Source organism: Anabrus simplex, chromosome 2 (assembly GCF_040414725.1).
Source record: "Anabrus simplex isolate iqAnaSimp1 chromosome 2, ASM4041472v1, whole genome shotgun sequence".
Classification (NCBI taxonomy): domain Eukaryota; kingdom Metazoa; phylum Arthropoda; class Insecta; order Orthoptera; family Tettigoniidae; genus Anabrus; species Anabrus simplex.
The window spans coordinates 1,198,976,338-1,199,000,887 of NC_090266.1; the positions used below are offsets into that span (position 1 = coordinate 1,198,976,338).

The window sequence follows — 24,550 nt, forward strand, 5'->3', positions numbered from 1 at the left end:
TCTTTACAGACAAGATTGTTTGAAGCCCTTTGTGTTGACCTTCAAGCCGATCACAAAACTCTCCTTTTCCACACAGAGGTTCGCTGGCTATCAAAAGGGAACATGTTGGCTCGGCTGTTCAAATTAAAGTCTGAAGTTGAAATTTTTCTTCTTGGTGAAGGTAAGAACGATCTGTATGAAGTGTTTACTGATGCCAATTTTATCGTCTCATTGGCATATCTTTGCGATTTTTTGAAGCTTTGAACAGTTTGAACTTAAAGCTCCGAGGCAAAAACTCCAACATTATGCTTGCTTATGATGCCATCAGAGCTTTCCTGGAAAAAATACAGTTATGGAAACGCCGGCTTCAGTTGAACAACTTCTCATCCTTTCACCGCCTTAATGAAATTTTGCCGGAAAATGAACGTGATCGTAATAAACTTAAGATGCAAATTCAGTCACATTTGGATTCCCTGGCACAAGAATTCAATTCCTACTTTCCTGATATCTCGTCAGATGAATGGTCCTGGATGTTAACAAGAAATCCATTTGCCATTGACATTGAAGCACTGCCAGCACAACTTCAAGAAGAAGCCATAGATTTGAAGTGTGATTCAAATCTAAAAGATGATTACAAAATATTAGGACTGGGCGACTTTTGGGTAAACTGTCTTTCAGTGTATCCTGAAATAGCTAAAGTAGCATTGCGTGTCATTGTCCCATTTTCAACGACATATTTATGCGAGTCAGGATTTTCAGTGCTGAGTGTCTTAAAAACAAAGCAGCGCTGTCGGCTTGATGTTGCAAGTGATCTCCGCTGTGCCCTGTCAAATATCAAACCAAACATACCGAATCTTAACAAGAGAAAACAGTGTCAACCCTCTCACTGACATTTGTTGACTAATTGAAGGATTTATTGTAAAAGAAGTGTGTTCTTTGTATTGTGCTAGAATGAAGTTAGTATGTCGTAGATATAAAGCGCGTACTTCATATTATTTTTCATAAAGAATTGAATAATGGAATTATTCATTTTCTAGTGTCATTAGGTTAGGTCACTATCCTCCACGTCAGTATATCGGAGAGGTTATAGAAGCGATCGGGGTGGGGGGGGCGATGACCACCCGTATCTGAAAAGGGGGGCGTCAGCTGGCAAAGGTTGGGAACCACTGCTCTAGTTAGTTCCATCACTTTCTGAATCAGATGTCCTTCCCATATTAACTTATTTGCCATTTGTTGGTCATGCTTCCTGCGTTCGCATTTCCTTTCCAATTGACATTTTGAAATTCAGATTCCCTACTACAATCACATTCCTTTCCATGTCGTTTCACACAGAGCTGATTATCTTATCAAATAATTCTGAATCCGTGTCAGCGCTACCCTTTCCCGGTCTGTACACTCCAAAGACTTCAAGTTGCCTATTATCTTTAGAAATGAACCTTACACCTAGAATTTCATGTTTCTCATCTTTAACTTTTTCGTAGCTTACAAATTCTTCTTTCACCAGAATGAATACTCCCCCTTTTTTACTTTTTTTTTGCTACTGGCTTTACGTCGCACCGGCACAGATAGGTCTTGTGGCGACGATGGGACAGGAAAGGCCTAGGAATTTGAAGGAAGCGGCTGTGGCCTTAATTAAGGTACAGCCCCAGCATTTGCCTGGTGTGAAAATGGGAAACCACGGAAAACCATCTTCAGGGCTGCCGACAGTGGGATTCGAAACCACTATCTCCCGGATGCAAGCTCACAGTCCCTCCTATCATTCCTATCCTATCTCTACGATAAACTCTCCAGTTCCGTGAGAAAATTTCTGCATCCATTATATCATTTCTCAGCCACGATTCAACTCCTATTACAATATCTGGTAAATATATAATCTATTAAATCACTTAATTCTCTTCCTTTCTTTACAATACTTCTACAGTTCAACACTAACATTCTTATGTCATCCCTTCTTGACTTCCAGACCTCTGCACCCTTATCACCGCTCCCTAGACAACCCTGTTCCCTGAATGTACCTCCTTATTACCCTTCCAAACAAATTTCCTAACTTATAAGTACCACTGCAGTTTAAGTGAAGGCCAATCTGACTGCAGATCCCTATCTCTTACACACCCATTAGGATCTAGAAATTTCATTCCCAGTTTCCCACACACCCACTCCATAGTCTCATTTATATCCCCAATCACCCTCCAGTCAGTATTCCTCCTACACAGAATTCCACTGATAACAATCTCAGCTTCCTTAAACTTCTTAACTTACTCGACTTATTTCCTGTTGCTCCCTCTGGAGCATAGGGCCTTGGCGAAATTTCTCCACACAGTACAGTTCCTGGCCATTCTCTTCACTTCGCTCCAGGTCTTGTCAACCTCTACGATTTCCTTTTCGATCGTCCTCTTCCAGGTCTTCTTGGGCCGACCTCTATTTCTGGAGCCTTGACGGTTCCAGTCCAGCGCCGCCCTCTCAACAGCTCCATCTGGCTTCCTTAATGTGTGTCCGATGCAGCGCCATTTCCTCTCCTTGATCTGGATGTCAATCAGCTGCTGATTGGCCATGGTCCAAAGATCTTCATTCGAGATTATGTCCGGCCACCTCATATTTGTTATGCGATGCAGACATCTATTAATGAACACCTGTAGCTGGTTATTGATCTATTTTGTAACTTTCCATGTTTCACAGCCGTATAGAAGAGTCGACTTTACATTGCTGTTGAAGAGGCGAAGCTTAGTCTTCCTGGAGATGTTTCTATTCTTCCACACGGGGTAGAGCTGGACAAACGCACCATTTGCCTTCCAGATACGACTTCGAACATCTTCCTCTGCTTCCCCATCCACTGTAACTATACTTCCAAGGTAGAGGAAGGACTCAACTCGCTCAATTTCCTTTCCATTTACTGTCAAGCTGGTCATGACATCCGAATTAATCCTCATCTCTTTAGTCTTTCTTGAGTTGATCATGAGACCTGCACGTTCTGCTTCCTTCTGTAACCTACTCGGTTTATCTTCTATGTTCCAGTACCACTTTGCCATAAGACAAATGCCATCTGCAAAGTCAAGATCATCAAGCCTGTCTCTCATCCCCCGTTGAACACCCCTCTTCCGTCCTCCTATTACCTTCTTCATCACACTGTCTAGGACCAGCAGGAACAGAGTGGGAGAAAGAACACACCCCTGTCTCACTCCAGACTTGACGTTAATCTTTTCTGTTAGTTTCCCTTCATGAAGAACCTGACACTCATACCCCTCGCATATCTCTTTCATGATCTTGATAATCTTTGATGGAATTCTGTATTCCTTGGGGGTCTTCCACATGATTCTTTGGTTTACAGAATTGAAGGCTTTCTCGAAGTCTACGAATGCGAGGTAGAGGATGTTCCGCCATTCCACACTCTGTTCTATGATGATTCGGAGTGTATTGATGAGATCCACACAGCTGCGATGTTGCTGAAATCCTGCCTGTTCCTTTCGAAGCCTTCTTTCTACTGAATCCTTTATGCGATTCGGGATGACTCGCAACAGCACTTTGCTTGGAATGGATAGCAAGGTGATACCCCTCCAGTTGTTGCAGTTTGTTGTATCCCCTTTTTTTGGTAACTTGACTATCAGCCCCTTCCTCCAGTCGGTCGGTATTTCCTCCTCTTTCCATATCTTCTCCAGCAGTGGGTGCAGCAATTTGATTGCAGTATCAAGGTCTGCTTTCAGTATTTCCGCTGAAATGTTGTCCAGACCAGGTGCCTTCCCATTTTTCATTTGTTTCAAAGCTGTCCGTATCTCACCCTGGGTTGGAGGGTCAAGGCCGATGCCTGGATCTCCTTCTGCTTCTTCTTCATCTTCTCCTTGCTGCTCATTTTCCAGTCCAAGATCTCTATTAAAAACCTCCGCAAAGTGTTCCCTCCATCTACTCAGCTGCTGTTCGCACGTAGTGAGGATTACAAGTTGTCCATTTCATGACCGTATCGATGTTTAATCAAGAAGTAAGTATAAATAACCACCTAATCGATACTTTATTAATGCCTCAGGCAAAATTGAATAAAATTAAAACTTTAAGGAAATATATATCTGTGCTTACTTTTGCAAGTTTCATCTTCAGATTAAGATAGATGTTCGTAATGTTTCCTGCTTGGTTAGCATTCGTATTACAAGTTGTCCATTTCATGACCGTATCGATGTTTAATCAAGAAGTAAGTATAAATTAAACATCGATTAAACATCGATACGGTCATGAAATGGACAACTTGTAATACGAATGCTAACCAAGCAGGAAACATTACGAACATCTATCTTAATCTGAAGATGAAACTTGCAAAAGTAAGCACAGATATATATTTCCTTAAAGTTTTAATTTTATTCAATTTTGCCTGAGGCATTAATAAAGTATCGATTAGGTGGTTATTTATACTTACTTCTTGATTAAACATCGATACGGTCATGAAATGGACAACTTGTAATACGAATGCTAACCAAGCAGGAAACATTACGAACATCTATCTTAATCTGAAGATGAAACTTGCAAAAGTAAGCACAGATATATATTTCCTTAAAGTTTTAATTTTATTCAATTTTGCCTGAGGCATTAATAAAGTATCGATTAGGTGGTTATTTATACTTACTTCTTGATTAAACATCGATACGGTCATGAAATGGACAACTTGTAATACGAATGCTAACCAAGCAGGAAACATTACGAACATCTATCTTAATCTGAAGATGAAACTTGCAAAAGTAAGCACAGATATATATTTCCTTAAAGTTTTAATTTTATTCAATTTTGCCTGAGGCATTAATAAAGTATCGATTAGGTGGTTATTTATACTTACTTCTCGTAGTGAGGATCTCGCCTGTCTTGCTCTTCACATGCCTAATTTTACTAAAACCTTTCTTCAAAAGCATCTTTGTGATGCAATAAAGCTCCTTTATATCCCCCCTTTTTGCCGCCTATTCTGCTTTCTCTGCCTGCTCATCAAGCCACTTCCTGTGATCCTTTTGCACACTCCTCCTTACTTCCCTATCTGCTATTGAATACTCAGCTTGTGTTTGAGACTTCTGCTGTCTGGTTTTGCATATATTTAGCTTGGCCTTTATCTCCTTCCTATAATTTATCTTGTCCCAGGTCTGATCAGATATCCATTTTTTCCGCAGGTAGTTTTTGTACACGAGCTGCTTCTCACTTGTTTCCACATAGATGTTCTTTACCTCGTTCCATACAGTCTCCACATCCTTCTCTATCTCAGAATCCTACACCTCGAATCTGTTGCTGAGTTCCAGTTGAAATTTTTCCAATGTCTATTGATTCTTTAGCTTACCAACATCAAACTTCTTGTGCTGAGTGATGAACTTCTGGTGGACTGCCACGATCTTTATATGGTAGTTGGCGACAACAAGATGAGGGTCACTGTCAATGTCCGCTCCTCTCTTGTTCCTAACATCTTCCAAACTCCTGAACCTCCTGCTCACCGCAATGTGATTACTTTGGTTTTCCGTGACTTTATCAGGAGACACCCACGTGACCTTATGACACGGCCTATGCGGGAACACCGTGCCACCTTATCACCAAGTCTTGGCTGGTGCAATATTCCGTAAACTTTTTCCCATTTTCATTCATCTTGCCAAGACCGTGTATACCCATGATGTGTTCCAATCCTTCGTTTTTTGAGCCAACCTTCGCGTTGAAGTCTCCCATAACTATGAGAATATCCTTCTTACTGCTTTTCATTGTGGCATCTTGCAACATTTGGTAGAATTCTGCCTTTCTTTCCAACTCTGATTGTTCTGTAGGTGCACAGCATTGGATAATGGTCACATTCCTGATCTTGAACCTAGCAGTCAGAAGCCTACTGGAAATCGGCTTCCACTCTATAGGACTTCTCTCACTCCATTTTTACTGAGCAGCAACCCCACTCCATCCCTGTGCTCTTCATCCTCACTACCAGAATATAGAAATGTAATTCCATCTGTTGTCTGTATCTCGCCAAATCCTGGCCAGTTCACCTCACTCAATCCCAGAATATCCAGCCCATAGTTCTTCATTTCCCGTGTCACTTGTTTCAGTCTGCCTTTCTCCCTCAAGGTCCTCACATTCCAGAAACCAATTTTCGTTATCCTCTTCATGCCAAAGGTCATCATCAGGTTATCCGTCCGGTTTTGTAATTTCACTTCAGTTTCTATAATCAGATTATTTAAGAAGAGCGAGTGATTAACCCACTGCTTCCGAGTGCCTTAACGGGGCTGCCATCTTAAGCCTGAGGCACCAGGCTGATTTTCTGTCGGGGTTTCTTCCTTTAGCCTTTGAACCTCCCACTTCTACTGCAAGGCAGCAGTTCCTATTCTATTTACGCAGAATAGGAGGGTTGCCCCTTCCGCCTATTCCACCGTTCCGAAGTCCCTCTTCTCCGCCTTCACTACCGTTGAGGTCTTCACCGTAACCCTGGCAAGGGACCTTCACATGGGACTACAAGCTGGGTCAGCTGGACCAAGGTTTTTTAAAGAGGTGTTACTCCTCTATCACTCGTCCTTTGTCCTGACTTGTGACAGGCAGAGCCTGGCTTCCCAAACAATGGGTCCAGGTTGGTGGGGTTTCCCCAAACTTCACTGTGTTGCATTTACCAGATCCCACACATCCCCAACTATGTTGGTACTTATATCAGCTTGCCTTACATTGTTGGTACCAACGTGAAACACTACCACCTTCTCCTTCCCCTCCTCCCTCTCTTCTACTTTCCTCAACATCTGCCTCAACCTAATTCCTGGAGAACACTCTACCCTGGTTCCCTTTCCTCCACACACTTTCCCCACATGTCTAACAATGGCATCCCTCATGACCAGAGTCTCAACCCTACCCACCTCATTTGATCCCCTCCCCTCCTGGTCAGCCCTATCTTTCCTCATAGCAGCAGAAGCTACTTCCTCCTCCCTTTTCTCCTTCCCAAGACCCTGTTCCACCTGTCTTTTCCTATCCTCTACTCTACATTTCTCTTTCCTACCTTTTCCCTTCCTCCTCCTTCCACACATCTCAGCAACAGTTCCCTGTTCCTCATCTTCCCTCTGTTGCTCTACCTGGAATGGCTCGTACCGATTTCGCAGACACCTGTCCTGAATTCTGATCCTGAATAGAGCCCTTAGCCTGCAATCTCCTTCCCCTTAGTACATTAGACCACCTGTCTTCTACAACACCCCCTTTTCCTTCCTCTCCCTCCTGTACACCTACTGTAACCTGTACATTGTTTGAGGGAGGCCTATCTTCCTTCCTATCTTCTGTGAGAATCCTAATTATCTCTCTCAAACTCTCCAACTCCTCCCTCATACCCCTCAATGCCTCGCCACACCCACAGTCCCTACACTTGCACTCCTCAGCCATTCTTTACGGAAAAAAAAAAAAAAGTCAAAATAAAAGGAAAAATAAAATAACTTATGTGCAAAAAAGAATGAACGGAGGGATATATTGTCTGGGATAGCACTCAAAGATCACACAACAATAAGGTAATTAATATACAAATACACTACAATACTACTTAGTCAAACTCTATTTTTATCCTACAACACCCTAACAGGATAAAAACTGCTGTTAATTACTGAATACAGAAAGGAATACACACGAATTACACGAATCTAAACTGCAATTAAGCCTATCCTAACTAAAACAACAGAATTTTAGTAAGAGAGTTTCTACGGATACCTCTACTATGCGATACAAATTCTTACAATTTTGTTCATTACCACCTATTCAATACAATAAAAACTTACATATTTATTAAGTTTTTGGTATGGTACACGTTCTGCTCCCTTTTCGTGAGCACCATTAGCCAATTATTATTTACTTAAGGTTATATAAGATCATGAATCTATTCTATTGGATTAAGATTATGCTTGTAAACCTGATTGACAAATCTCATAATATTTTACAAGTCGTATAACAATAAAATTAAGTCTTTAAGTTAGAACATATTTGTCTAAAATCTATCTAAGTCTAACATTTTATTGACGAAACTTATCTGGTGAACATCCTTTAAAATTATTTTAGAAAACCTTTTGAGATCTGGCTAATTGTTCACCAGATGAGTTTCGTCAATAAAATGTTGGACTCAGATAGATTTCAGACAAATATGTTCTAACTTAAAGACTTAATTTTATTGTTATACAACTTGTAAAATATTATGAGATTTGTCAATCAGGTTTACAAGCATAATCTTAATCCAATAGAATAGATTCATGATCTTATAAAACCCTAAGTAAATAATAATTGGCAGATTATGCTCACGAAAAAGGAGCGAAACATGTACCATATCAACAACTTAATAAATATGTAAGTTTTTATTACGTTTTTATTGTATTGAATAGGTGGTAATTAAAAAAATTATACGAATTTGTATCACAAGTAGATTTTCAATACGGACAAAAAATGAAATTTATAACCTGCAATACCTCTACTATACCGGTACTACACAAATATTTTACAATAATAAAATAAGCACGCTAAATTCTAATAAGATATTACTCGTATACTACTACAAAGCAAAAACAGAAATGAAAATTGCAAGTTTGAAATTTGCAAGAACTACTGTACTCAAAGATTACGAACAAAGCTAAATGCTTAGACAGGTTATTATTAGCACGGTTCTATGCTCTAATAGATTCATACAAAAGATACACACAAATATAGCAGGCAAGATACGGTACTATCTAAATATACTGTATCTACACTACAACTCTCAGCTGAAATGTGGTTATATGAATTTTAACCACTGGTGGATTACTATTATTTTCCCTACTATGTGGGAGGGAGAATAAAAGTGTCCTTAAATGCTGAAAAATAAGAGGTTGTCTACAATAATTTCTGTCAAAACGACGCCGGGGGCTTAAACTGCAATATTATTGGGGTATAGGAATTTGATTATTAACTTTTACTCGATGAATAAACTAAGGTGGAAAGTACAAAGTATGCAGGAAACTAAGACTACAAATTATCGGAATATAGTAATCAGCTAATTTTGTATTTATTTACACAACTACCATGTGCATGTAGCAACAATCGTCAACAATTCTAATAGAATTGTCAACAATCCAAAAACTGTTAAGTACCGTAATTATCCATGTCCTGGAGGAACTGTGAAAAGCAGGCAACCAGCGACAAAGACTACAACCAAAAAGTCTTGATCCGTAATGGCAAGACAGAAGAACTAATAGAATACATGGAAAAGAAGGACATTGTTTTGCTGGGATTGAATGAAACCAAGTGGAAGGAAAGGGGAGGGGGTCTCGGTTGTTTTGGAGTGGTGGTGCAAACTGCAATAATGGAGTAGGTTTTATTGTGGGGGAAGACCATGTACAGTACATAGAGAAGGTCTATCACGTAAATGACAGAATCATGAAAATCAGACTTGGCTTGGAGAATGGAGAGAAAGAATTTATCCAAGTAAATGCACTTCCTACTGGTAATGTCGAAGAGAGTCTAGAGGAGTTCTTGGAGGAACTGGAGAGGTGCAATGAAGATAAAGAAGTGGTGATAATGGGAACACAGGAACAGAAAGCAAGGTAAAGAAGAAATAATTGGCCCTTTCAGATTTAGAAATAAAAATAAAGAAGGAGGGCTACTACTAGATTTTTGTGAGAGGAATATATTAATAGTAGGCAATACATGGTTCAGTAACAAGAACAACCAAAAAATAACTTGAAACGGATGGGGACAGAGGAGAACAAAAACAATGATAGATTTGATTTTAGTAGAGAGAGAGAAACACATTCAATTGGAGGATGTGACAACTATGCCAAGAGAAGATTTTGAAGGAGACCATAAAATTGTAGTCAGTAGCTAAATTAAGACTTGGTAAAATAGTGAAATTAAAAGAGACAAGAGAAAGAAAAATAAAGGTACAGAAATTAAAAGAAAAGGGAGCACAAGTGAAGTTCCAAGAAGAGCTGAAAAACAAATTCCTAAAGAAGAGGAATGGACAAAGTTCAAACAAGGAATGGTGAAATGTGCAAGATTCATGTGGAAGAGTATCAGGGAAAAAAGAAGGAAAAGCAGACATCCTGGTGAAATAATAAAGTAAGGAATGCAGTGAACGGAAAACAAAAAGCATGGAGGCACTCGATAGGAGGCAGAAATACAGAGAGTAGGCAAAAGTATCATGAAGCTAAGAATGCATGTCTGAAAATTGTACAGGAAGAGAAACAGAAGTGCTGGGTAAACTTCACAGAAACCTTGTGGGAGGATACTGAAGAAAATAAGAAAGTGTTGTATGGATTGGTTAAAAGCAAAGTAAACAGGAGAGAAGATAAAATAATTTATAAGGACAGGTACAGGACAAATTTTAACACAAAGAGAGAATATTCTCCAGCAATGGAAGGAGTATTTAGCTAAACTGCTTAATATCAAATTCAAAGAACTGGAGGAAAAGGAGAAACATGAGGAAGAAATGGTGGAAGAAAACCAAAATGAAGATATAACAATGGTGGAAATAGGAGCTATAAAGAAGATGAAAAGTGTAAAAGCATCAGGTATGGATGAGGCAGCTACAGAGATGATAAAGGCAGCAGGACCAGTAAGGTTACATTGGATACATAGATTATTTCAAGCGACATGGAAGAAAAAAGAAGTACCAGATGATTGGAGGAAGGATCTAATAATCCTAGTATTCAAGAAGGGTGATAAGAAAGAATGTAGCAAATATAGGGGAATCACCCTCATAAAGATTTTTGAGAGGATATTAGAGGGATGACTGAGAATGAAATGAGAAAAGGAAATGGAGGAATAATATGGATTTAGAAGAGATAAATTAAATTTTGATCTTATTTTTGTATTAGGGAACACGATGGAGAAAAGATGGGAGTTCAGGAAGGATTTTGTGATGACATTTATAGATATTGAGAAGGCACATGACAGTGTACCACGGCAACAGGTCTGGGATGTATTGATAAAGAAAGAAGGTATGTAGAGCAGAAGTACAAATGATCAAAGCCATATAGGAAAAGTGTGTAAGTAGTGTGAAGACCAAGATAGGACAAACAAACTGCTTCAATGTAGAAACAGGACTTAGACTCTTCATCAGTCATGGATGAAGTCCACAAGAGTGTAAAATAAAAAATGGAAAGCAAAGAGACAAAGGCCTTACTCTCTGCAGATGACATAGTAACATGGTGAGAAGATGAAATGGAAGTACAAGAACAAGCTGCTGCATGGAATCAGGAGATAGAGGAATATGGAACAAAAGCAAGTGTGGAGAAGAGTAAGACAGTAGTGATGATGGGAAGTAATATAAAAGGAAGTGGGAATATTGAAGTAAATGGAAGACAATTAGAAGTTGTGAAATGTTTCAAATATTAGGGGAGTATACTTGCAGAAGATGGGAAAATACACTGGCGGAAAAAATATCCAAACACCATGAAATGAAGAATGTAGAGTACGGAAATTTTGGCAATATATTTGTCGAGGTAACATATTTAATTGATTAAAGGTACAAGACTACAGGTTAATATCTGCGCAAGAAAAGCCATCGCAAATGCTATTTGCTTTACGTCGCACCGACACAGATGGGTCTTATGGCGACGATGGGATAGGAAAGGCCTAGAAAGTGGAAGGAAGCGGCCATGGCCTTAATTAAGGTACAGCCCCGGCATTTGTCTGGTGTGAAAATAGGAAACCACGGAAAACCATCTTCAGGGATGCCGACAGTGGGGCTCGAACCCATTATCTCCCGATTACTAGATACTGGCCGCACTTAAGCGACTGCAGCTATCGAGCTTGCTCATTGCAAAAAATGTGCCTTGCTGGAGCATTAATAACAGGTGCAATCGCCTGAGTGTTGAATGCAGGCATGCAAACGTGCATGCATTGTGTCGTACAGGTGCCGGATGTCAGCTTGTGTTCCATGCCTGTTGCACTTGGTTGGTCAATACAGGAACGGTTAATGCTGGTTGTGGATGACGCTGGAGTTGTTGTCCAATGATGTCCCATATGTGCTCGATTGGGGACAGATCGGGGGATCGAGCAGGCCAAGGCAAGATGTCGACACACTGTAGAGCATGTTACATTACAACAGCGGCATGGGGGCATGCATTATCCTGTTGGAAAACACCCCAGGGAATGCTGTTCATGAATGGCAGCATAACAGGACGTACACATCTGCAATCGGGTGCATGGGTTAACCACGAGTGTGTTCCTGCTGTCATAGGAAAGTGCTCTTAAATTTGTTTTGCGATGCACCGACAGAGATAGGTCTTATGGCGACGATGGGATAGGAAAGGGCTAGGAGTGGGAAGGAAGCAGCCGTGGCCTTAATTAAGGTACAGCCCCAGCATTTGTCTGGTGTGAAAATAGGAAACCATGGAAAACCATCTTCAGGGCTGCCGACCGTGGGGTTCCAATCCACTATCTCTTGGATGCAAGCTCACAGCTGCGCGCCCCTAACTGCACGGCCAACTCACCCGGTCATAGGAAATTGTTTCCCAGACCAGAACTCCCAATGTAGGTCCAGTGTGTCAATGCCGCAGACAGATGGAATACAGGCACTCACCTGGCCTCCTTCTAACCAAAACACGGCCATCACTGGCACCAAGGCCAAACCGGATTTCATCAGAAAACACAACGGATCTCTACTCCATCCTCCAATGAGCTCTCACTTGACCCACTGAAGTCGCAGACGGCGGTGGTTTGGGGTAAGTGGAATGCATGCCTCAAGGCGTCTGGCTCAGAGCCGTCCTTCAAGTAACCGATTTTGAATGGTTTGTTGCGTCGCTGTGGTGCCAACTGCCGCTCGAATTGCTGCTGCAGACGCAGTCCGCTGCATCACAGCCATATGCCGAATATGGCAGTCCTCCCTCTCGGTGGTGCCATGGGAACATCCGGAGCTCGATCTTCTTATGAGCGTACCTTCTCGTGACGACTGCTGCCAGCACGCATGCACATTGGTGACATTCCTGCCAAGTCGTTCTGCAATAGAGCAGAAGGAAAATCCACCTTCACGTAGCCCTATTATATGGCCTCGTTCAACCGCAGTAAGCTGTTCATACTGGCCTCTTCGTCATCATAAAGGCATTTTTGACCCACTCACAGTCACTCCGTCCAATCTCACATGTAACTAAGGCTCTCACACAGTACAGCCTATATTTAAAGCAAACATGATGTGCAACGTCATGGGGCCTCTACTAACGCCGTGCTAATGGGATTTGCGGCAAATGTGAATCAATGTCATCTTTCAGATGTATAAACAAGCCTACCAACGTTCGTTAATCTAACACCCCCCTTCTTGGTGTTTGGATATTTTTTTCTGCCTGTGCATATGAAGAAATTGGAAAGAGAATCAACAAGCCAATGGGTTTTACCAAAAAGCGAGAGGTATAGTGTAGAAGCAGGACATCCCAGAAAAATGCAAGAAAATTCTGTACTCAATGTATTACACACCAGTTTAGACATATGCGGCGGGCACATGGACAACAATAAAATGAGATGAAAGCAGAATCCAAGCAGCCGAGATGAAACACCAGTTTAGACATACGCGGCGGGCACATGGACAACAATAAAACGAGATGAAAGCAGAATCCAAGCAGCCGAGATGAAATTCGTTAGAGCAGGGCCTCTCAGGGTGCATGCGCCCGTGCACTGCAAGGCTCAAGGTGCAGGAGACGACTTCACTAGGTTGACCAGAGTGCAAACTCCCACTCCACTTCCCTTACACCTGTCTCACCCGTTCGGCCTGTCTTCGCTTTCTTCACCTTCCCCACTGACTGTCCCCTCACTGCGACTATCAAATCAATGAATCAATCAATCAATCAATCAATCAATCAATCAATCAATCAATCAATCAATCAATCAATCACTACTGATCTGCATTTAGGGCAATTGCCCAGGTGGCAGATTCCCTATCTGTTGCTTTCCTAGCCTTTTCTTAAATGATCGCAAAGAAATTGGAAAATTATTGAACATTTCCCTCGGTAAGTTATTCCAATCCCTAACTCCCCTTCCTATAAACGAATATTTGCCCCAATTTGTCCTCTTGAATTCCAACTTTATCTTCATATTGTGATCTATCCTACTTTTAAAGACACTACTCAAACTTAAACCCAAATCCGATATGTTAGTAAAACTGAGTGGCGAAATGTTTATGTGCGGTGAGCGGTGATACTGTTGTATGGGACAATGTTACCAATGTTAAAACACTCTCCTTTCAATTTGGTTTGAGCAGACAATTTATCTTCTCTAGCTCTTCTTTTCTTTTATCTTTGCAATGATACCTGTTATGCCTGGAACAAGGGACCGGCTGACAGCAATTGTGAGAGCCTTCTTTAAATTGCAATCAGAAATAGGCCTATTCGCATGCAATCTAGTTTTCGTACAAGTCAAAATAGGAAAAAATACCTTTCACATATGCATGTGGAACCAAACATAGAAATAATCTTAGCTGCTTCTCGATGCAGCTTAGGAAAATCTTCCTTCGACAAATTCTCGTAGAATTTGAGCAAAGCCTTTGTACTGGAAAATAGATCCTTTTGATTAACTTATCACATAATTATTGTCCCACGGATTAAGCATTTGGCTTTATCGTCACAACTGATAAAAAAAAATACGAAAGTTCCCAGTTCGATTGAAATGGACTTTTGGAAGTCTTTGCTTTCTTCAAAAGAGGTTGCTCCATTATTATGTTGTTGTCTTCCGCTTACCTGTTTCACTGATAAACAAGCCGTCTAACACTGAATGCTTCGTCGCTCTCATCGCACTGCACCATCCGAATCAAGCCGAGTTGAGCCGAGTTGGACGATGCACAGTGCACGGAGTCTCTGCGCCTCGATTTGCACATGTGAGATTTTGGGCGTTTGAGAGGCCCTGCCTTAGAGGAATAATAGGATAAAATCGGAAACATAGAAATGAGAGAGAGAATTGGATTCCCTAAACTGCAAGACAAGACAAAATTCCAATAAGCTGAAATGGTATTGACACATGATGGGAATGGAAGAGGATAGGATACCAAAGCAAGTATTTATGGAGAAAACAATAAGAGAAACACAACGCAGAAGGCGCAAAAAGAGGTGGACAGATACAGTAAAGGACAGTATAGGGAAGAGAGGGATAAAACTAGATGAAATTATGGGGATAGGAAGGCAGCGGTGGAGACATAGAAAACTGTGGAGGTACTTGATAAACAACCCAACCCAGAAGACTGGAAATGGGAAATGAAGAAGACCATTTTTATCAAAGTTTTGAAAATAAAGACAATTTCCCTATGTACTATAGCCTATTACATTAAACATTAAGCAATGGTTTGTACATATTGTGCTCCACTCAGAAAAGCAAGCACACATGCTTGGCCTATACAAATGTGCTATTCCTCCTCCCCCTTGAAACTTGGACTCATCCACAAACTTGGAGTACACAAGTAGTTATTCCTATCCTCTCAATGGCTTGAAGATTTGTAACTTGGACTCATCCAGTGAGACTTGCAGGACATGCAATTGTTACACAGGTAATTGCAACTTATCCGGTACAAAAGTAGGATGTACAAATAATGAAATTCAGGTTTGAATTTCTTTAATAGTTTAAATTTTGCTGCATGTGTCTGTGATTGGCAATATTTAATATCACCAGCACTGACAAAAATAGGATTACGTACTTTGAAATTTTGGTGTGAACTTTTTTTGTAGTTCAAACTTTGCTGTGATTGACAGCATAGAACAAATAAAAAATTAAAACAAAAATTGGAAAAGTAAAAAGGATAAAAAACTAATAAGTTAAAAAAGTGTTGATGAAATAGTAAAACCATGTTTTAGTAGCAAGTTACAGAACGCAGTTCGCAGTTTCAAGGAGGATTCTGTTGAGACAGATAGTAATTTACAATTGGCTTTGCGTCATACCAACACAGATAGGTCTTATGGCAACAATGGGATAGGAGTTGGAAGCAAGTGGCCGTGGCCTTAATTAAGGTACAGCCCCAGCATTTACCTGGTAGATAGTAAGATTATCTTTTGCTCCTTATGCAATGTTAATATTAAGGTAGATGGAAAAAACACAGGACAGAAGAGCACATCATCGTAAGCATGTAACGCACAAACATTCAGGAGACAGCTTCAGAACAATCTTTCATTCAGGCAAGGAAAAAAATGGCCTCTTTTTACTGATATCACAATTACTTTTTTACAATACCCTTCCCCCCCCCACGGTCATAAAGTAAACAATCCTGCAATGAAGAGTTTTTTGGAAAACTACACACACAGATCTATTCCAGAGAAAAGCACGCTTAGAAAGAATAACGATGTTATTGGCTTTACGTCCCAATAACTACATTTTTACGGCTTTCGGACATGCCGAGGTGCCAGAAATTAGTCCTGCAGGAGTTCTTTTACATGCCAGTAAATCTACCAACATGCGGCTGACGTATTTCAGAACCTTCAAATACCCCTGGTCTGAGTCAGGATCAAACCTGCCAAGCTGGGGTCAGAAAGCCAGCGCTTCAACCCTCTAAGCCACTCAGCCTGGCACTTAGAATGATTTGCAACCAGTATATGAAGTAAATATAGAAAGAGTTACAAGAGATCGTTGGGGTCCATCCTGTTTGTTTTATTTTGGATGAAACATCAGACTCTTTTTCAAGGACTGTTCTGAATATTCTTGTGCTAAGTTTGACAAGAAATCCATCAAAATCAATGTTGTTTGCAATGTATGAATTGGAAAAAGTCAACAGCACAACCATCATGCAGAGTTTTAATGACTGTTGTAAACTCTGGTCTGCATCCCACCCAACAGAACCTCTCTCGAAATTTCTTCAGGGTTTTCTTGATCCTGAGGTGTCCTCTTGAAGCTCCCTCCACCATGAACTCATCCAGCGAGAATTGCAGGACATCTCTCATGAGACAACCACCTGCACTTGGAATGTCTTCCCAATGCTGCTTTCCCAGATGGACTTCAGTAATCCATCCCTCGTTACCACAGAATTCCACTGTGAACAGTAAGACATAGCCTTGGGACTAAGATTACTGACATGTGTCCATCCAGGCCTTGGAACATGAGCACTCTTCCCCTTGGCCAGCAGTCTCATGTCCTTGGAATCCCTTTGTGCTTCCATCCAGGTGTGTCAACTCCAGTTTCCCTTGAATTCCACTGTAGTCCTTTGCAGGGAACTTTGTGTCTGCCCTCCCTCACAGAACAGAACTAGCCCTTCTCTGGACAAGGCCTTCGGGACAGAGCGTTGGCGCTGGAATGTAGGTGACCCTTGCGGTGTTCAATCACATAGTTGTACTGCTGCTATCTCTAGCCACAGTGCGAGTTATCCATCTGGGTTCTTGAAGCTCAGAAGCTACCTGAGTGATGCAAGGTCAGTCCTGATTGGGAATTTTTGGCCATCCAGGTACTTACGGAAAAGATTGTCTTCAAAATGGCCAGCAGTTCCTTCCAGGTGACGCAGTATTTCTTTCCGGTATAGAGTGTCTTGCTCAAGAATGCCATTACTCTATCTTCAATGTCCAAGACTTGAGACAGATGTTCCCATTAACAAATTTGCTGGCAGCTGTGTCCAGCACAAACTTCACTCCAGTTCTTGGATATGCTAATACAGGTGCTGTACACAGGGAATGCTTCAGATGGTTGGAAGCTTCAAGGCATTCCTCCATCCAGATGAATTGCTGGTCATTCTTGGTAAGGTGTAGCAAGGGTTTGACGATGTTAGCAAATGCTCCGACAAATAGACGGTAATAGGTGCAGAGGCTCAGAAAACTTCAATGCTGAGACATGTCTTTGGGTACTAGCCATTTCCTCAAAACCATGGTATTCTCTGGATCGGTCTGGACTCTTTCCTCCCAAGACAATATAGTCGAGGTACTGTACTTCCTTCTTCAGATGCCGGCATTTCATCAGGTTCAACCTCAGCTGTGCTGTTCTCAATTTTCCAAAAATCTCCTCCAAGTTCTTGAAGTGCTCCTCAAAGGTGATTCCCACAACAATGGTGCATCCAAATAGAACAGGCACATTTTCCAGTGCAGTTCTCTCAGCACTATCTCCATTGGCCTCTTCAAAGTTGCAGGGACGTTGCACAACACGAATGGCATGGCCCTGAACTGCCAGAGGCCACCTACAGTCAAGAATGCAGTCTTTCCTCGATCTTGAGGATGAATCTCCACAAACCAGTAACCACACTTCAGATCCAGCATAGAGACATGACTCCAAACCTGATATGCTATCCAGAGTAGTGGGTATCTATCTTTCTTTGTGACATCATTTACTCTCCTGTATTCAACATAGAACCAAGTAGACACATCTGTTTTCTTAGCCAACACTACCAGGGAACTCCTGAGGGCTTTCTGAGGGTTCCATTACTTGCTACTCCTCCATTTCTTCGAGCATCTGATACACTTTGTGCTGCTTCACAAGTGGAACTCATCAAAACTGAGACTTAATTGGTGCATTGCCACTTACTTGATCTAATGATGAACACGTTTCAGCCAACCGGAGTCACTGCTGTCCAGGAAGGTGACTTCCTGATATTCCAGCAGTATGTCTTCTAGAGTCTCTTGTTGCCCAGTTCTAGGTTGTTGTAGGCTCTTCATACGCCTTTCGCAGGCCTTGTAGCATGTTCTACCCTGTTGTTACTCATATATCTTGTTGCAATGGGTGATCTGATTTGATGGCTTAGCAGAGGGCAATTCATATAATAGCATCGCAAAATCTGAGTGCTGTACCTTGGTGGATGGCGATGTCATAATTGTTTAAGTTAGACAGTCGAATATAAGGCTGATGATCAGTCTTGGCGATCAATAATACATTCATTTGAATGTTCCAATACACAGGCACCACTATGGCCATTAAACCACTAGCACCTCGATCCTAACTGGAATGGTCAGGTCTTCTCACAGCTTCATCTGGCATAAAGCAATGCCTTTTCCACGCTGGTCACATAGCGATATCTTCATCCTGTTACCGAAGACTGTTTGGTTTTACGCCCAGGAGGATTTTATGCTCATTCAGGAAGTCATCATATTATTGTATTTTACTCCCTATTAACTACATTTTTGAAGATTTTTGGAGATGCTGAGGTGTCGGAATTTTGCCCCGCAGTTCTTTTAAGTGCCTGTAAATCTACCATCACTAGGCAAATGTATTTGAGTACCTTTTAATACCACCGGACTGAGCCAGGATAGAACATGCCAAGTTAGGGTCAGAAGGCCAGCGCACAGTGGGAAATTTCGAGCATCCAGCCGGCCAAAAATAATATTTTCCATCCCTGTCTTTAGTGCACATTTTCTGTGAGCTGTGTTTATAAGACTCTTGGGTACAGTAATTAAGTACTGAATGGTCGCGCTGTCTGGTTATCTTACCTCACCGTAGGCCTAAAGTGGCTCTTCTCCATTAGGGGATAATATTCTGGTGAGGCGAGTGCACAAATCTTTTTATGTTCAGTAAGGATGTCAGAACTAAATATTTATTTAGCATGCAGTGTGATTATATTACATGAAGGTATGTATTTTATATAGGATGTAGCATTTGCTGAAAATTACTATATTATTGTCTGGAGTGTGTGCTTAAAAGTCAGGTACAGGGTGTCCAAGCACTATCTAAATATACAAATCTGAGCTGACTTTCAAAATGGATTGCCTTTGATCTCTGTAATGAAAGTTTTTGGAGTAGTTATCTATACTTTAATGAATACAAAACTGTGATATTTTGCTGCGACCAGGCGCGACCATGAGAGTAATTAATTTTTTTTTCAGAAGCCATGTACTCTGTAACCCGGAGGTCGGTTTTCGAGCTGTGAAGGAACAGCAGGGAACATAAGCGAAATGATGATATTGCGAATGTTGTAATTGAACATTTAGGCCTTGAGGATTGTTCTGAGGATATAGGCCTATTCAAGTGAACAAGAAAATCGGTCAGTATTTTGTGTGCTAAGATTCGATCACGCTGGACAAAATATAGTAGAAACAGGCACAAATTCCTGAAGTACAACAAAAGTTGGATGGACCAGAAAGTGAGCCTTGCAGAAAGACGTGCATCACAACGTCAGGATGAGCCTGCCAGTACTAGTACTCGAGGACGTCCGTATAAACTGTTCGCAGAATTGAGTGAACGGTCTAAGAGAAGGAAAACTAGACCACTTCTTGAAGGAAAATCACAAGAAGAGACAGTTTCTGCCACTCAGATGAGTCTTCGAGCAACTGGGAAAAAGGACGCCGCTCTATTGTTGGTGAGCTTCCATTTGTCTCTCCTCAACGTGGGACAAAACTGTAAAGGTCACGCAATTTATTTTTGCAGGAACAACGGACAATTTCACCTGATCAGACTCTTGCTATGATAATTGATTTGCAATTGTTTTCTAATCAGTACAAGGAATCGAGGAAAAATGCTAAAACATATAGCTTTAACTTGTACCCTCCATATTATCTAGTGAGAAAAAGTAAAGACGAATGTTACCTCAATGATATTTTAATCACTGATTCATCTGCAGAGGTCAGATTTCAAGCGATTCTTGACCATACAGTATGCCAAATTTGCCAAATGTAAAGGAATATGTTGAATTTGTCAGATCAAGTATGTAAATATCAGTATAAACTTGTAACGAAGTGGGGTTGTGATGGCAGTTCAGACCAAAGTGGCTATAAACACAGATTTTCACAGGGTCGATCATTAAGTGAAGAGTCTATGCTTTGCATTTTCACTTGTGCCCCTTCAGCTTTTGTTTAGCCACCCAAACACAGGAAACCAGGATACAATTTGGCATAAACCTAGACCTTCATCATCTCATTAATGCAGGCCTATTAAATTAGAGTTCCAGTAAGAAACAAGCTACATTTCACTATGGTGGATGGAAAATTCTGCAGTACATTGTCTTCCTATCAGTCTTCCCAAAGGTGTTATATATGTGGTGCGTCCCCTAAAGATATGAATAATATTCCTGATGTGACAGGAGTAATTAACCCAACAACACTTAAGTCTGGTTTATCACCACTTAATGCATGGATTCAAAGTTTCGAATGCCTTTTACATATAGCATACAGACTTGACGTAAGAAAGTGGCAAACAAGAGCTACTGAGGAGATGAAACTCGCTGAAGAAAGAAAGAATATAAAGGTTTGGTTCAGGGAGGAAACAGGTCTATTGGCTGATATATTGAAGCAAAGTGCTGGCAATATTAATGATGGAAACACCACTAGAAGATTCTTCAGAGTGGCTTCCACTTCTGCGGATATTACTGGAATAGATCTAAATTTAATAAACCATTTACGTGTCATCTTAGAAACTCTTTCGTGTGGGTATGCCATAGATAATGTGGCATTTGGCATGTATGCAAAGGAAACTATACAATTGTACTTACAAAAATACAAATGGTACTACATGCCTGTAACTTTGCACAAACTCTTTGTTGATGGAGAGATCATTGGGCACCATATTATACCTATTGGATAACTCTCCGTGGAAGCTCAGGAGACCAGGAATAAAGATAATAGGCGTTTCAGAGAAGTATTCACCAGGAAACCCTCCAGAAAGGACACAAATACTGACCTTTTCCATAGGCTGCTTATACCCTCAGACCCTTACATTACCAGCTTAGGGAATCAAGAGAGAGGAAGTTGATTCTTCTTTCAGGAGAAGTGTTCAACTTACTGTCTGAGCCTCCTGTATCTGGTTCTGCTGAAGGAGATAATGACAGTGAAGTTAGCAATTCTGATGGAACTGCATCTAATGACTAAATTGTTTGGTAAGTACATGCATTCCTGATCTGTTTTTAAACATTCTAAATAGCATGTCTCGCTATTAACATCCATTTAATTTCTTAAAGCTATAACGAAAAATTATTAAAATTACTAATTATATTCTTGGCGTAGTCATTTCTTCTTTGTACTTGATTGACCACACCCTTAATTATCTCCAATAATAGCAGTTACATACTAAGTCTTATGTAAATTGGTCCATTAGTTTCCGAGATACGATTTTTGGCCGGCTGGATTCCTGAAATTACACACTGTGTAGCGCCTCAACTATCCGACACACTAAGCCAAGGTCATTCAAGATGTCAAGTCCCTTATAATTATACACCCAGGAGAACACCACTTATTGCTATCTTCAACCAGTCAGAGGATATATTAGGTGAGAAACTTGGGTGGGTGGGCCACCCTGTAGACTATATTTCTACATATAACAGGCTATTATACACATGATATTTCTAAGCGTTACAAGCATTAAAATTCCTTACAATTTGCTTTACAATCGCACCGACACAGACAGTTCTTATGGCGACAGGGGGATAGGAAACACTGGTTCCATTTCCTGGTGAACATATAACAGTGCTGCCATTATTAAAGGTTTTTTTTTTTTTTTTACAATTTGTTTAACATCGCACTGACACAGTTAGGCCTTATGGCGAGGATGGGATAGGAAAGGCATTGGTGTGGGAAGGAAGCAGCCGTGGCCTTAATTAAGGTACAGCCCCAGCATTTGCCTGGTGTGAAAATGGGGAACCACAGAAAACCACCTTCAGGGCCGCCGACCCACTATCTCCTGGATGCAAGCTCACAGGTGCGCGCTCCTAACCGCATGGTCAACTTGCCTGGTCACTATTAAAGAAATGGCAGTCATAACTGCACTGAATGTGGCTGCCTATGACTAACTATGCCCAGATCCATCTGTGGTGAGATACAATATGCACAGTGTATTGTCTCTCCTGGTATGGGCTAGGTAAAATTTGTTACTTTCACTGACCTATGTCTCAGTCTCATCCTTGGCTTTGACAATATGAAAGTGACTGAAGTATGTGGGATGTTAAAAATCCAGTTCCCTATACAGCCAGTCCATGTGATGAACCGTGTAAAATTATTGCTTATAGGATAGTTGGTATATACACTGCCGGCCAAAACACATGTACCCGCACGAATATGTTTAATGATTATAGACATGATATAGACCATCCAACACACTCAGCCCATGTCTATAAGTACGGGCCATGAACGCATCAATGGCAACATGTTTAATGACAGATTATATAACTGTAACCAAGTTTCGAAGGTTTTCAAGCAATGGCGACGAGTTTATGTTTATGTTCAGCATCAGAAAAAATGCATTCTAACTGTATAACACCTACAGTGAAACATGGAGGGAGCTCTGTGATATTTTTTTTCACATTCAGTGGAGTTGGTACACTGCACCGAATTCAAGGAACACTGGACAAAAAGGGCTCACATTCCATCCTATCCCATTATGCTCTTCCATCTGGTCAGCAACTTATTGGACGTGGGTTTGTCCTCCAACAAGACAATAACCCCAAACAGACATCTTGCTATTGCATGAATTATCTGCAAAACAAACAAAACTCTGGGGAATTGTTTTTAATGGAATGCCCCCACTCCAATCCCCGAACTTAAATCCTATTGAGCTGCTGTGGGAGGACTTGGATCGGCAAGTCTAAAAAGAGTGTCCTTCATCAGAAGCGCTGCGGGACATCTTGCAGAATGCCTGCCAAATATACCTGCATCAGTGTTAGAAAAACTTGTTCTGAGAATGCCGAGAATAGTTAAAAGTGTACTTGCAGCAAAGGAGGGTTTCTTTGATGAGAAGAGGGTTTGATGTATTCTGGTAACCTGCGGGAGTAAATTTGTTCATACTGTCTATTTCTTGCTCAGATGTATTGTAAAAATGTAACTTTCCAGTAAAATATTAGTTTTAGAATACATATTTGTCAATTCCTTGTATCAGTATGTTGTTTGCTTTTAATCTCAGTCCATTCCTTAACTGTTCACTGCTTGCCCGGAAACCTTTGGCCGGCAGTGTATATTTGGTGGACATGGCAGGATAATATGTAACATCACATTCTGGGTTGGAGAGAAAAGAAACAATAAACCACCTCACTCCTCATTTTCCTAGCATGCCTCTTCAGTGATGCCTATTCTACCCGTAACAGCTGACGGTCGATCGGCTGAGAATCCAACCAGCCTCTGGGCTGAGGACCCATACACACATGACCAACTATGAATGTGACAGAAATCTGTGTGGTTCCATTTAAAAATAAAAACTTTGTATCACTGCCTCAGTGCTTAAAACACGGGACATACATTGCATGTTCCTTCATGTGTCCCTTATTGTTATTCACCCAGGAGAACACTACTTATTGATATCTTCAGAAGATATACTGGGTGGGTGGGCCACACTGTAGACAAGGCTGTTCCAAATCCACGAGTTTGAGTATGTGTACGCACTTGCGTGTGTTGCTCGGAGCACGGGTGGAGAGAGCGGAGGGTGATAGCCAATACGTCACTGAGCAAAGGACATAGCATGTCCATGCGCTTCCTGCCAGTCTTGATGTTGTGTTGTTTCCCAATTTCCCATCGCTACATAACACAATATTCTGTCACTGTGTCAAGCCGGGGAGGCCCGTTGCCTAACACGTGGTAACTATTCACTGTTTTATTCAACAAGAGGAACTTGGTGCCACAACAGCGGAACTTGAATCTGTTATGAAAGTTATAGTGACGTGTAAATTTTGTGTGGTGTCACGGTGTTAATCATCGTCAGTTCAAAGGATTTTTACAAGATCTCAAAGCGGCTTACTGTGATATACCCTACTACAGCACTGCTCGCTGTATATGTCGGGGAAAAGTTCTTGACATGC

General features: G+C 41.1%; 1 protein-coding gene across 6 annotated transcripts in view; it reads right to left on the bottom strand.

Annotated features, from left to right (window-relative positions):
* Cp110 (Centriolar coiled coil protein 110kDa) overlaps window positions 1-24,550 on the bottom strand; it is a 446,477-nt gene that overhangs the window by 416,655 nt on the left and 5,272 nt on the right. The window contains exon 1 of one of the 6 annotated variants that reach the window (XM_068226428.1): window positions 14,628-14,755. The exons of the other annotated variants lie outside the window; for them this stretch is intronic. The gene's annotated coding sequence lies outside the window, so the exon portion shown is untranslated. Of the gene's footprint in view, window positions 1-14,627; window positions 14,756-24,550 lie in introns of those variants that run through there. 6 annotated transcript variants of the gene reach the window in all.